The sequence below is a fragment of the Cnephaeus nilssonii genome (genome assembly GCF_951640355.1).
Source record: "Cnephaeus nilssonii genome assembly, chromosome: 13".
NCBI classification, from domain to species: Eukaryota; Metazoa; Chordata; class Mammalia; order Chiroptera; family Vespertilionidae; genus Cnephaeus; species Cnephaeus nilssonii.
Genome location: NC_137084.1, coordinates 67,481,967 through 67,494,917, shown reverse-complemented (window position 1 = coordinate 67,494,917; position 12,951 = coordinate 67,481,967). Strand labels below are relative to the sequence as shown.

Here is a 12,951-nt window from a genome sequence, read left to right as displayed (position 1 = left end):
CCTATTTTCCCAGAACTCTCTTCCTCTACCATCCTGTGCTCTTCACCTGTCCTTTTCCTTCTTGGCTTTAGGACACCAGATAGTTCCCCTTCTCTAGGAAGCCTTCCTGACTCCTCACATCTAAATCCCCCTCCTATGCTGCTCCCTTAGCACACTGCATGGTACTCCTATCACCATGTCTATCAAAAGTCTTTCTCAAGGCAGCAGAACAGGAAGTCCACAACCAAATGATCAGAGTTGGTACAATCTCCATGTCTTGAATGGACCAAAGAAAATCATATACACTATGTTAACCCTTGGAATACTTTGGCTTTGAAGAGTAGAAAAAAATGAACAGCCCTATTCTACCAAGGCTGAAAACAGAACAAAATGGACATGCTGGAAAACCTAGATATCTGATGGAAAATGGATGAGCATTTAAAAATAATAATGACAAAACATATTATTGAAAATGGTGATATTTGGCAAATCCCAGGAACTGATTCACCAACTTTCACCTGCTCATGAATGCTGCAATCTGGAGTGGTCTGGCCTTTTTTAGAACCCCATAATCAGCTCTGAGTCTAAACCTAGATGATGGGCGTTGACCTAAGCAGAGGATGAAAAAGAGAGGAAACAAGGTTACATTACATTTTCTGAAAGGAAGCACTGTGGTGAAAAAATGAAGGGCGGGAGACATTTATATAGGAAAAAAAAAAGTACATGAGACGAAGAAAAATCAGTCACTGAAATCCCCACTAGGGAATGCACTATGTTCGTCCTAAAATAAATGTCTTCATTAACCACTATTGGTCAAAGGTGAGAATCACTCACATTCTATAGGCACATTCTCAAGAAACAAGAATTGATTGCTCAGCTGTTCTGTACAGAGGAGAAGTGATGAATTTAAAGTTCTGTTTGGAAAGAGGAGAAAGAGATCAAAGACAGAAAACTCCCAGAAGTGGCAAGAAAAGGAAGAGCTGGGGAGTATGGATATATCAGATGGTTAAATCATAACCAAAAGAGACACAAATAAAACATTATTTATTCAAAAAAAGTTTGGACCTCTATGTGCCCTTCTTTTCTGGATATTTTGAAAGAAAACTATAGGGTAAGCAAACGTTTGCAGAAGTTTAAACTCCTGGCTCCTTAGAGACAGAGACTAAAAGACCTTTTGAGACCTTCTCAATCCTGTGATTCTATGACATTTCACAGAATCCAGAGCATGATTAAACCTGAAGAACTATAATAAAAACAAACTTTGGGTGTAATTATAATACCCAAAAGTGCCTGCTTCGTCTCTTTTGTTGCTGCTTCTTGTGTTTTTCACCTAAACAGCTTCAAACTGCAAATTAGCACTTTAAAAAGATCCTGAGTTCTCAAAGGGAAAAAAATGTAAATACTTCTGAATTTATAGCATGATTCTGGTTCCAAGTCAATATATTTGCTGCTTCTATAATTTACTTGACACCGTGAATATGCACTAAACGGCTCTCCACAGTTTGTATTAGATCTTATGGGGATGGGGCATCAAAGATGAATAAAATATGATCGCTGCTTGAAGGAACTCACAATCTAGTTTGAGGGACAGAAATAGAGTAAATAATTCAAATAAAAGGAGATAAGTACAAAAATTGAGTTATATGAAAATACTACCTAATAAGAAATTATTATTTAAGACATGGAAAAATCTTAAACCTTGAGCTTTGTGGTACTATTATATCTTGTGATTCTTCTTATCAAACATGTCAACTGTATCAACTTAGCCTTGTGGACACAAAAAACAAAACTATGTTAATAGATGATAATGCCAAATGGGAGAAAGAATAAGGCTCTGGACCAGATGCTGGAGTATCTACACTAATAAAAGAATAAGATGCAAATTGACTGTACCTTCACAACGCCCACCAGCCAATCAGGAGTGATTATGCAAATTAACCCACCAAATATGGTGGGTTAATTTGCATATGCAGGTGCCGACCGGCCAGGGCCTGAGCAGGATGCTTGCATTGTCGCCATGGCGATGACGCAGGCGTTTTGCACTGCCCCAGCCACTCTCAGCCTCTGGGCAGCGTGAAAAGGCGGAAAGGAGGCTCCAGACAGAGCGAAGTGGTGCCGGCAGCCAGAGGAAGGAAGGCCCATTCTTGCATGAATCTTGGTGCATCGGGCCTGTAGTTATTCCATAAAGGCTACCAGCCTGGTAGTCAGAGTATTTTGCAATAAGCTAAAGTGTGGCTTCACGTTCAAGTGGTCAAATAGGGTTAGAAGAGATAAAATACCTGAGAATGAGTCAACCCTAAGGAGATATAGTTCACTGCAACTATCCCATTCAGGTGAAGTCAGGTTACAATCACGGAGCATCACGGAGAGGAAAAGAAACCATGAAGGGGCAATTTGCTACTTTCTCAGGCTTGGGTGTGGGCGTAGAGAACGACTTTGGTGTGATGATGGTCTTGGGGAGCAACAAATGTGATTGCTTCAGATCATTTAGCCCCACCAGCTAAGTCATGGTGTCATGCCCAGCACTGCCAGCCTGACCACCAGCTGTACCCAAGGCGATCTCAGTGGCAGCAGACCTGTGGTGGGCTTCCAGGCAGAACTGAGGCAGGTGTTCTTAGCCAGGACACCGAGAGGTGGTTAAAGTTGTGTTGGAACATCCGGGAAGCTGATTCCAATTGAAAAACCAGGCTGTTTGGAACTTCTGCCCCAGGTTGCATGGTTTGTAGCAGGACCCACATCATACCTTTGTCTGTAGCCTTCCCTTAGTTCTTAAGGTTCCTGAAACTTTACTGTGGACGTCAGGTTTGGTGGAATAGCCATTGTGACTGTGGGAAAGAGCAGCAAGATGCTGCAGCACATCGACTATAGAATGAGATGCACCCTGCAAGACAGCACCCGTAAGGCTTTTTTTTTTTTTTTTAATATATTTTATTGATTTTTTACAGAGAGGAAGGGAGATGGATAGAGAGTTAGAAACATCGATGAGAGAGAAACATCGATCAGCTGCCTCCTACACATACCGGGGATGTGCCTGCAACCAAGGTACATGCCCTTGACTTGAATGGAACCTGGGACCTTTCAGTCCTTAGGCCAAACCTCTATCCGCTGAGCCAAACCGGTTAGGGCCTGGAAGGCTTTTGACAAGCATATGAACTTGATCCTCTGTGACCAGGATGAGTTCAGGAAGATCAAGCCAAAGAATGTGAAGCAGCCTGAGTGTGAAGAAAAGCAAGGTTTGAGTCTGGTGTTGCTGCCTGGGGGAGAACGTGGTGTCCATGACTGTGGAGGGACGGCCCCCCAGAAATACTAGCATTGCGATTGTACCACTTGCAGGAGCTGCAGGAGGCCCTGGGGTCGGCAGGGCCACTGGCTGCCGGTGTTCCGATTCCCCAGGCTCCTGCTGGGTTAGCAGGTCCTGTCAGAGGGTTGGGGGACCATCCCAGCAGGTAATGGCTCCACAGGGAAGAGACACACTAGTGGCTGCTTCAGTTGTGACCAGTGCCGGCGTTGCAGGAGCCCCCACACTTGTAGGCTGAGTAACCCCACCTCCAGGCATTAAGGCTCCTCTACCCATTGGGCTTCCCCTGCTCGAGGGACGCCAACAAGCATGCCCCCTCCATAAATGAGACCCCCATCCACCAGGAATTAGAGGTCCACCCAGGAATGCACCCACCAAGACCCCAGGATACCACCGATCCATAGTCACTTTTTCCTGCAGTGCATCTTGTGAATCTATGTAGAGTGTTTGTAAGCTTTTGTCCCCTCTTTGCTATGTTAACATTCACTAATAAATAGATCAATTAAGCTGTAAAAAAAAAATATATAGAAACTGCATCCCTTCATTCAAAATGAATAATTAATATCTAAAGAACTTTCTGGAAACAATTAATAGTAATGACCTGAAAACGCAGCTGAGTTTGCTTTCCTAGTTAAAAGTGTACATTATAATTAGTGTGTGACAGCACTACACAGAAATCACTCCTGGAACCCTTTCTCTCCCATTTCACCTTTCACTTCTTTAATAAAAATTGGGGGTTGGGAGAGGACTCTGAATGTTAAATGACACATGCTAGACTTTAAAAATTCATTGTTCCAAGGAAATGGGAACACCTATTTTAAGAAATAAAAACTATGAAATGAGAAATTATAAATTAAAGGCTGTTATTACATACAAATATATGACAACAGAAAAAAAATCCTGAGGAAAACAAAGCCAACTGCAATGACAGCATGGAAGATAATATTAACAGAAATTTCCCTTTAATTCAATCCCCATGAAGAAAGAAAATAATAATTTATTGAATGAGGGTGTATAACTTTAGCTAAAGTCCAAGTAGTCCTTGTTTCTGAAGTGACTGTTGAAGAGAAGGCCTATCATATAATAAGTACATGTGTTTTGCATGATTGATTTTCTCATTTGTAATAGAATAATCATACTTAAGGTCAGAAATCTTCTTTTAAACCAGCAACAAGGAAAATGAGACATGATAAACTTCAGGAACTTCTCACTTGATCAGAGCAAAAAAAAAAGACAGATGACTTTAAAAAAAAGTGAAAAAATCAAAAGGCAGGCCCTGAGGCCCCCAAAGAAGCCAGCACCTGCCAGGGGGGAACCCGGCAGGGCACTGTAAGCTCAGACCCAGAGGCAGAAGGCAAGGAGGACATGCCAACAGCTTCGTTTTGCTCCCCAGGGGCTCCAGTTTCGCAGGAACGCACATTTTCAGCAGAGCCAAGAGTCTATTCTCGATACTAGAGTCACTAGGAAAAGGTAAATAGAAACAGGAAAAGTCAAGAAGTTAAATTTGAAAGCATTGGCAGGGTCAAAACCCGTCAGTGTTTACCCCTCGCTCCACAAGATACAGCCTGGGCACTCAAGGGACACAGAAGACACGCCTGTCTTATTCTGTCTCAAGTCTTGCCACTCTGCATGCCCTTTAGGCTGTGGGAACACTGGGTTGTCATGTTCTTGCACAAACCAGGCCATCTCATACTGCTCCACTTCCTGAAGTGCTACTTTCCTTTCTTTTGCCCAGTTCACGGCTGCCCATCCTGTCACGCTCTGGAAGCCTGCCCTGGCCTCTGCAATAACCCCATAACAATGACGTCCTATATCCGCCCTCGACCCCTGTTTATATTGCTCTCTTGCGTGATTGTCCTAAAGGACAGAGCTGAGTCATGTTTACTAGGGCATCGCTGGTGCCAGGCATGTGGCCATGCGCTAAGTGAATGAGTAACCGGGATATTTGTAAACTTTAATCAGCTATTCTTTCAACTTTTACTGGCAAAAACTTCCTAAGCAATGTTTAGAGACTGTGGGGCTGACCAGGAGAAAAAAAGGAAATCCACAGTGAGCCCTATGTTCTCAAAGAGAATGCTTTTTAATTGTGGAGTGGTTGGGTGGGAGTAGGGGAGATAAATTTAGGATATGTTTAAAAGATTGAGAAGGAGAAAAGTATGAAAGAAGGAAAACAGAGAGTACTCTTATAACCACTCATTAAGCTGTATACCTTTGCTTCATAGCTCTAAGCATGTTTGAAGGGATTCAAATCAAAAGGGAGTGATGTTAAGAGGCTTTGCAGATAAATTGTAGCTTACGATGATAATAATTACTATGTACAATGTTATAATTCTATGTTCCAAACATGTACATAATATGTAATGCCATATAATATGTAATACATATAATGGTATAAGATAACAATAAACATTATCCAGCACTTTCTCCCTTCCAAGGAGACATGGCCTGGAAGAAGTTTCTCTGAAAATACAGACTGTATTTGGAAGGATAGCATCCCAGTGGAACAGTATGGCCACCAAGCACACAAGACAGTAGATGCCTATGGCACTAGCTAGAGCCTAAGGGGACAGAGTCAAGCAGGGTTTCCAGGAGACCACTGGATATATCTTAAAAAGAAAATCTTGGTTCAAGATAAAAATTTAGGTTTCATCAGCATAAATGTGGATCTTGAACAGCAGTAATTGATGAGGTTACCCAAAGAGAAGACATAGAAGATGAGAATACATAGAAGAGAATACCTACTCAAATAGGATGATTAAAGATGTACCCTGAAGGGCACCAACATTTAAAGGCCTGGATAAGGAAAAACAAGGAGACCGAGGAGCACAGGGACATGGGTAATGGGGAACAATATGGCATTAACTAGGCATGATAATGGTAGAGCTCTGTATGAAATGTAGTCATCATTTTCTTGTTTTTATCATCTAACTTGATAATTTCTTTTGAGATACTTATAAACTCAGAAAACAAATGAAGTCATTATTTAATTTTCCCAACTTGGAATGACTTCTTCCAGGTACATTTGAAATTAGATACTGCTCTGGCCTTGGTCATTTTCATTGGGAATTTTAGAGGGCATCCATATAACTCTCCTTCCCAAGTCAGGGCTAGACCAAGGCTAAACGAATATTGAGCCTGAAAATTTGGCACCCTTTCAAATTTATAATCTTTCAATATTTCAATTCAATGCTTGAAGGAGATCAGAAAAAAAAACATGTTTGCTATGAATACAGATCACCTCTTTCATGTATAAAGTGAGATTCATCACAGCACTTAATGAATCACAAAATTTTAACTTATTTGGACCCATCTTTTATTTCAGTTTTTCCCTTACATAATTAAGCAAAGCTAGAGATAATTTGCATGACTATGGTTCTACAGATTGTTTCTAATACTTTTTTTTTTCTGGCTTGAGTGTTGTCAAAATAGTTTCTATTTTTCTAGAGCAGGCGTCCTCAAACTACGGCCCGCGGGCCACAAGCGGGTGTTTTTGCTGTTTTGTTTTTTTACTTCAAAATAAGATATGTGCAGTGTGCATAGGAATTTGTTCATAGTTTTTTTTAAACTATAGTCCGGCCCTCCAACGGTCTGAGAGACAGTGAACTGGCCCCCTGTTTAAAAAGTTTGAGGACCCCTGTTCCAGAGTGTTTTATTTTTCCCCTTGGTTGATACAACAATTTCACTTACAACTAACTTTCTCACTTTCACTAGCTCCTCAGAGCTACACTGGGAAGTCCTTTTGTGTGAGTCTGAGTCCTATTTTCCAGCATAGTAAAGGGGTCCTGAATTATTTAGATGATTACTTTTTAAATGCTTATGTTTTTAAGTATTTAATTTTGAAGCAGTTCTAAACTTACAGAAAAATTGCAAGAATAGTAAAAAGAACTCTTACCTAGAGACCTCATTCAGGTTTTGCCACTCTGCCAATAATGTCCTTTAGAGAGCCCATGTGGCATCTGGCTGTCACGTCCCTCTAGTTTTCTTCGACCTGGATCAGCTCATCAGTCTTTCCTTCACTTTCATGACCTTAATATATTTTTTAAAATTATAGGTGGTTATTTTATAGAATGTCTCTCAATTTGGGTTTGTCTGGTGTAGCCTCATAAATAGGCTCAAGTTATGTATTTTTCGCCAGAAGATTATAGAAACTTAGTTCTTTTCTTTGCAACCTATTAGGTGCCATATGATGCTTATTTATTCCACTAGAGGCCCAGTGCACAAAATTCATGCATGGGGCGGGGGTTCCCCTCAGCCCGGCCTGCGCCCTCTTGCAGTCCGGGAGCCCTCAGGGAATGTCCTGGCGAGCAGTCCTAAGCCAGCAGTCAGACATCCCTCTCGCAGTCCAGGACCCCTCACTCCTTACCGCCTGCCTGCTCACTGCTCCTTACAGCTCAACTTGCTGATCCTTAGCACTGCCACGGAGGCGAAAGAGGCTCCCGCCACTGCTGCGACGCTCGCCAGCCGTGAGCCCGGCTTCTAGCTGAGTGGCGCTCCCCCTGTGGGAGATCACTGACCACCAGGGGACAGCTCCTGCATTGAGTGTCTGCCCCCTGGTGGTCAGTGTGCTTCATAGCGACTGGTCATTCTGGTTGTTCTGCCATAACAGTCGCTTAGGCTTTTATTATATAGATTATACATGGTGGCAATGTTTTTATTTGGTAATAATATATTTTGCAGAATGATGCGTTGTAACTATATAAAAATCCCTTCTTCACCACACTTGCACCCACTAGTTTTAGCATCCCTTGATGTTTCTTGCCTGGATCAGTTTTAACAAAAATAGTTTCCAAATGGTTAGTTTCTAAGTTCATCATTCTTTTTGCTTTTACTTATTAGTGGGCTCTCTACTTGGAAAGGAGAGCTTTCTCTTATCCCCATTGTTTGTTTATTTGTTCATTTTTGTCAGTATAGACTCATGGTTCCCCTTTTACTCGGTGGACTACAACTCATTACTATCATTTCCCATTTTGATGCTCAAAGTGTCCCAGACTAGGCTGGAGGAGGCTCCAAGAGCTGGCTTGTGTCCCTTGGACATGCCTCCATCGTTACTGGAGCACTTCCTTACTACCTGGCACCACAAGGTATTCTAGGTTCATCTTTTAATTTTCCTCCCCCAGCTCTACAAACTGCCATATCCATGGACCCTGGTTCCTTTCAGTGGTGGTGGTTTTGGAAACCAAACTCTGGGTGCAAGATATGCCTGTGGAGTCCCTGGTTGCCAGGCCCTTTCACCCCATCAGAGGACACAGATAGGAATTATATACATATACAAGCACACACACACACACACACACATACACACACACACACACACGACTCCATATTTATTTCTATGAATGTGAGTTTACACCAATACCCTCATTCCCATTCTCTCAGGTGTCATTGGAGCGTTCCTCCTGTCCAAATCTGCCCCTCTCGTTCCTGATGGTGAGAAACCTGTTATCTATGTAGCCAGCCTTTTGATCCTGCCAGGCCACCGCCTCTCACTGCCCCACATACCCATGCCCTGACCCTTGTTAGGGGCTGCCTTCCCCAGGTTACCATCCCCATTTGGCCCTGCGGAATGGCTTTTTGAGAAGGAAGGTAGGAACAGAGGAGGAGAGAGGGGAGAGGGAAAAGAGGAAGGAAGAAAGAGAGAAAATTCTAGAGGAAAAAATGGAAACTTCAAAAGAAACTGCTGGGCAAACTTCCTGAAATTGCTGATTCATACACTGGAATATGTCTATAATTTAGTGAATTGCCTCACTAAAACGATTAGGCAAGTGGAATGTGATCTAATGAGACCTTTAACACCCAACCCTTACACAGGCAGTTGTAAACATATATACTGTCCAACCTCAAAAGCCCACATTGGTGATCATTGCATTATAGGCTTGAGATTTTACAAGAATAAACAAAATGCTAACTATATTGACACTATACTTGTCTTTCAAAGTTCATGATCCAAGATAAACATAGTTGTTAGCCTTTTGACCCGCACTTCCTACACCCCACCCCTCGGTGACTCCTCGCCTCCATCCTCACTCCCCTCCAATCTATGCCGCACACTCCTTTCAGAGCACTCTTTGTGTAAATGCAAACCCAATCATGTCATTCCTGGGGAAGAAACCTTCCAGTGGTTTCCCCTCACAAACTGTTAATGTCTGGATGCCTTAGCTTGGCACACAGGCTTCCATGACGTTGCCTAGTCCACTCCTCTCTGGGCCCTTTAAATAAACTCAGCAAGCCCTCAATAGCCCTTGTTGCTACTGTGGCTGTTCCAGACTTGTTCCGTGCCTTCTGCCTTCCTTGTGCTGCCAGCGTATTCCAGCTCTGTGCCCTGGAACCTCACCATTCCTGCCCGTTGGATCTGCAGCTTGGGTTAGAACTTGCTTCTCTCCTGGCTTTCACCGTTGGCCATGCTCACCCAGCGAATGATTCCTGGCCTCCGCCTTCCTGTTTCAGTCATCGGAACTGTGGGTGAGAGGTGTCCTCCATCAGGCAGTTCTCTGCCCACCTTTTCTGCCTCATCTCCTGGTGCTGCCACCAACTCACCTGGGCATAAAAATACCTTCTGTTTCCTAAGAATAGATGCACTTTGACATGTTCCTACCCCATAATCTCCTCGGCTTAGAATTCCTCCCTCCTCATTTCCCTTCACCACCTCACCCATCTCAATCAACTCTTACTCCTTCTCACCTCACCATCTTGCTGGTGAACTCTAAGTCCTTCAGCAATCAACATTCACCTACATCCCAGCCTATGGAAATCCCACCCTCCTTCCCACTCTCATTCTCAACAGCCCAGGCAGAAATGGGCTTTCCCTCTTCTGCCCTCATTTGGACCTTTAAATACCTTTATTATTCCACTAATTATACTGTAGGATATTTTTAGTTTACATTCAAGTCTCTCACGGGAGACTCTAAGATCCGGGTAGGCAAGAACAGGTTTTAATGAACCTTTTGTAGCTAGAACACTAAGCCTAGTACCAGCATATAGAATAAATGCAAGAGATTTCAACTGAGTAAATGGATGAAGCCTGGGCAAACAAACGAATAAGTAAAATAGGCCACTGAGTCCATTATATAGATCTTTTGTTTTCTCAAATAAAAATTAAACTTAAAGGCTATATTGGCATAGACTTTCAAAATTTCACTTACTGTTTTTAAAACGTATGTTAACATTAAAGAAAATTTTACAAGAATGGTTAGGTATAAGGTCTTATCACCTTAACACTATCAGTTTTGGTTCTCTAGGTTTTCTTCCAACTTTCTTGCCTACATGTTCATATTTTTCTTCAAAAGACATAGAACCAAATTTGCCCAAATTTATCTTTGGGAGGGGGGGTAAATTGTTCTTTTAATATTTTATGAATTGCTATTTCGTTTCTCATGACTAAATTATATAACATGGAGTTGCTATAACTTAGGTAACCAGTTCCCTATTTTTAGACATTTAGGTTGTTTCCAAGTTTTCTGCTGTTATAACTAAGCATAAAATAAACATTTTGGGTTTTTTCTTTTAAGTTATTTTTTAAAATCATTCTTCTTAAATTCTTAGGAATGTGGCCCAAAAAGTAATTCTTGGTATGTTTTGTAGAATTGCTTTTTAGAAGATTTCTACCAATTTGCAAGGTAAAGGCACATATTTGTCACAAAGAGTCAGTCCTTTTTTATCAAAGACTTTGAACTCTAACCAATTTGGATTTAACTCTTGGAGCCACCACTTAATATCTATGTGTATGTCAACAAATCTTTACCTTCCCTAAACCCAAGCTTCTTCACTTGAGAAAGGAGATCTCTTAAAAGTTGTATGAAAAATGTACATACGTTCCTTGGCTGAGTGGCTGGTATAAAATAAGGGTTTAATAAAAGTTTGGCACCTAAGGGTAATGCTACACACCTTTGGTTCATTATATGGGTTGATTTCAAATGCATCCCTCTGAGGACAATCTTGTTTTCCTTATTCCTAGCTTGAATCATTCAATCCCTCACTCATTCAAGCATTCACATATTCAACAACACTTTATTGAATTCTTTGTTTGTGCCAGACACTGTCCTGTGTCCTAGGGATACTGTTGTGAACAGAATAAATAGAGTCCTTATCCTTATGGAGCTTGGTGGAGAAAGACAGACAGCAGACACATAAATAATCTATAGCATGTCAACGTGTACATGTAATGGTATAATGTTTTCTTTTTCCCCACAATTGTTATTTTAATCGATGGTCCATTCAATAAGAAATAACATCTTAGAAGAAAATGTCATATATTCATTTTCATTAATCCATCACAATATTTCTGGGAACAAATCATGGAGAAAAACAATTATGAAGGCTCTCATTTATGAACTGAACTGAGCATTAAGCAACCATTAGCCATTTTAATCCTCTCAACAGCCTTCTGAGATAGATTATCTCCCAAAATATAATGAGATAATACCCCGTGTCACAAAGCAGGAGATAGTTTAGGAGCTTTCACAGATGTGGTGGACCTTGTCTGGGTTTGGTTTTTTAAATTGTTCTTTGGCTGCCTGGCACTAACTTCCTCTCAATGGGAACGTCTCCCACAGAGGAAATGGGTGGTCTCTATGCAATGTATCCTGCCACCTAATATGGAGGCCAGATTCCGAGGTCCTTCTGCTTCCTGCCTTTGGACACCCAGGTGAGGGCACATGACCCAGACCCAACCAACAGACTCTCCCACTGGAGACTCTGAATGCTGAGGAAGTGAAACTAGAACAATTAGAAACAAGAGCCTAGTCTCAATGCCTGGACTGTTCAGCTGTAATACTCTCCAGTGGTAAGAGGTGAGGGCCCCAGCAATAGATGACTCTTTGGCTTTGGTTTCCACTGCCCTTGGTCCTGGTGCTCCAGTCTTCCTGGCAATTCTCTGAGCTACCTAGTCTTTTACATATATTAGCCAGCACTGAATTTCATAGCTTGAAACTTAAGAACACTGACTGGTAACACATCTAGAAAATGGCCAAGTCGGTGTTTGATTCTAGGTCTGTCTAAATACAAAGCTTGGGCTCTTTGCACAAAAGCAAGGCAAATAGGCAGTCAGTTATTTATTCAACAATTATTCCTCAATCCATCACACGCATAGCAGTACCATCTCAGAAACCTAAATGTGAAAGATTTACTAAAACTGCTATGGCATTGAATTCAGCTAGGATCTAGCAAGAAGTTCTCGGCAGTAAACTTGATTCTAAGAAGTCTGCAGGATCCCCAAAATGTCATCCCTGCTCAAAGGCTACCAACTTCCTGTTTCATGTATGTTATTTTTATCATCCAATTTTTCTACAGCTACTATGCTTTCTAACTTTCTCTGTGACCTGGTCTCTCATTTCATGTCCTTGTAGTAATTGACTTGCTTTGATATGATCTTTTTAGGTTGGAATTATTTAGATTTAAATTTGATACAAGAATAATAGAAAGAAAGCAGACTTTGCTCCCCTGTGAAGAGAAAAATATCAAGAAAAGGAAACACCTAGTGAGAAATTACCAGATGGCGTTTGTTATTCTTTTTGGAAAGAATAAGGATGTTGCCTAGCACTGGCCTTGAGCTAAAATGTATTTACACTAATTTTTAAGTGACTTATGAACATATATTGCTATTCCTCTTCAGTTTTTTGCATTTAACAATTGACGTATCATACTTGGGAATATTGGGATTGATTACATTCATACATTAG

The 12,951-nt window shown here is 41.5% G+C and overlaps 1 protein-coding gene and 1 pseudogene across 4 annotated transcripts in view; one reads left to right on the top strand and one right to left on the bottom strand.

Moving 5' to 3' along the window:
• The window catches only part of LOC307109816 (uncharacterized protein), a 112,820-nt gene that overhangs the window by 30,076 nt on the left and 69,793 nt on the right, over positions 1-12,951 (bottom strand). The gene's annotated exons all lie outside the window — the stretch shown is intronic.
• Positions 2,495-3,681, top strand: LOC307109269 (small nuclear ribonucleoprotein-associated protein N-like; annotated as a pseudogene). Its single transcript has 3 exons — positions 2,495-2,583; positions 2,782-2,876; positions 3,090-3,681. The product of its transcript is annotated as a small nuclear ribonucleoprotein-associated protein N-like (transcript).